Source organism: Cervus canadensis, chromosome X, assembly GCF_019320065.1.
Source record: "Cervus canadensis isolate Bull #8, Minnesota chromosome X, ASM1932006v1, whole genome shotgun sequence".
NCBI lineage: Eukaryota > Metazoa > Chordata > Mammalia > Artiodactyla > Cervidae > Cervus > Cervus canadensis.
The window spans coordinates 42,299,447-42,301,854 of NC_057419.1; the positions used below are offsets into that span (position 1 = coordinate 42,299,447).

The 2,408-nt window shown below is 46.3% G+C and overlaps 1 pseudogene; it reads right to left on the bottom strand.

Moving 5' to 3' along the window:
* Window positions 1-314: 314 nt before the first annotated feature.
* Window positions 315-1,655, bottom strand: LOC122435526 (annotated as a pseudogene).
* Window positions 1,656-2,408: the final 753 nt, after the last annotated feature.

The window sequence follows — 2,408 nt, forward strand, 5'->3', positions numbered from 1 at the left end:
TTTAAAGGAAATATCACTACTTTTCTTAGGTATGAAATGGCATTGTGGTGATATAAGAAAATATCCTTATTCTTGGGAGACACACGTTCAAAAACATCAGGAGTATGATATCATGATACTTGATAGAAAAGACTATTAAGGCAAAATAACTTTTTTTTCTTTCTTAAAATCTTTACTTTTGAGATAGGACGTAAGTCTTACAGACACACATGGAAAAGCAATACGTGATCATAGTTGAAAGTGAAGACAATCTAGTCAGAAAGTTTTTATACCTGTCAACTAATGCTGAAGCTGAGTATGACATGCTGTAGGGCTCAAAGGAATGGTAATTTGTATTCCTCTCCTTCTTCTTCTCCCTCTACCTCAACAGAATCCACACCAATCTCCTCATAATTCTTCTCAAGGGCAGCCATGTCCTCCTGGGCCTCAGAAAACTCTCCTTCCTCCATGTCCTCACCCATGTACCAGTGAACAAAGGCACGCTTGGCATACATCAGGTCAAACTTGTGGTCCAGGCAAGCCCAGGCCTCAGCAATGGCTGTGGTGTTGCTCAGCATGCACACAGCTCGCTGTACTTTGGCCAGGTCTCTGCCAGGTACCACAGTGGGAGGCTGGTAATTACTGCCAACCTTGAAGCCAGTGGGGCACCAGTCCACAAACTGGATGCTCCGCTTGGTCTTGATGGTGGCAATGATAGCATTGACATCTTTGGGAACCACATTGCCACGGTACAACAGGAAGCAGGCCATGTATTTACCATGGTGAGGGTCACATTTCACCATCTGGTTGGTTGGCTCAAAGAAAGCATTGGTGATCTCTGCTACAGAAAGCTGTTCATGGTAGGTTTTCTCAGCAGAGATGACAGGGGCGTATGTGGCCAGAGGGAAGTGGATGGGGGATAGGGCACCAGGTTGGTCTGGAAATCTGTCAGATCCACATTCAGGGCTCCATCAAACCTCAAGCAGTGATGGAGGACCCTATCTGGCTAATAAGGTAGTTAAGATTCATGTAGGCTGGGTGCTCAATGTCAAGATTTCTATGACAGATGTCATAGATGGCCTTATTGTCTACCATGAAGGCACAATCAGAGTGCTCCAGGGTAGGGTGTGGTGAGGATGGAGTTGTAGGGCTCAACTATAGCTGTGGAAACCAGGGCGGGTGCTGGGTAAATGGAGAACTCCAGCTTGGACTTCTTGCCATAATTGACAGAGAGACGTTCCATCAGCAGGGAGGTGAACCGAGAACCAGTTCCGCCACCAAAGCTGTGGAAAACCAAGAAGCCCTGAAGACCTGTGCACTAGTCAGCCAGTTTCCAAATTTGGTCCAAGAAGAGGTCAATGATCTCCTTGCCAATGGTGCAGTGACCTTGGGCATAGTTATTGGCAGCATCTTCTTTGCCTGTGATGAGCTGCTCAAGGTGGAAGAGCTGGCAGTAGGTGCCAGTGAGAATCTCATCAATGACTGTGGGTTCCATGTCTACAAATACTGCCCTAGGCACATGCTTGCCAGAAGCTGTCTCACTGAAGAAGGTTTTGAAGGACTCTCCTCCCCCAATATTGTCACTTGGCATCTGGCCATCAGGCTGTAGAGCTCCTAGCAGGCATTGCCACTCTGGACACCACCTGGCCAACGTGGATGGAGATGCAATCATGCATGGTGGTTACGGATCAGCAGGCGCAGGAAACAGGAGTAGACATGGGTCCCGGTTATTGTCCCCGATAAGCTAAGAGTCGAGGTAAGTAACACACTGGCATGGCAAAATTTTAACTCGAATCTAGTTGGTAGATATATCAGTTCAGTTCAGTTCAGTTCAGTCACTCAGTCGTGTTCGACTCTTTGTGACCCCATGGACTGTAGCACACCAGGCTTCCTTGTCCATCACCAACTCCTAGAGCTTGCTCAAACTCAAGTCCATTGAGTCGGTGATGCCATCTAACCATCTCATCCTCTGTCGTCCTCTTCTCCTCCTGCCTTCAATCTTTCCCAGCATCAGGATCTTTTTCAATGAGTCAGTTCTTCATATCAGGTGGCCAAAGTATTGGAGTTTCAGCTTTAGCATCAGTCCTTCCAATGAATATTCAAGACTGATTTCCTTTAGGATGGACTGGTTGGATCTCCTTGCAGTCCAAGGGACTCTCAAGAGTCTTCTCCAACAACACAGTTCAAAGGCATCAATTCTTTGGCGCTCAGCTTTCTTTATAGTTCAACTCTCACATCCATACATGACTACTGGAAAAACCATAGCTTTGACTAGATGGACCTTTGTGGGCAAAGTAATGTCTCTGCTTTTTAATATGCTGTCTAGGTTGGTCATAGCTTTTCTTCCAAGGAGCAAGCATCTTTTAATTTCATGGCTGCAGTCACCACCTGCAGTGATTTTTGGAGCCCCCAAAAATAAAGTTTCTCAC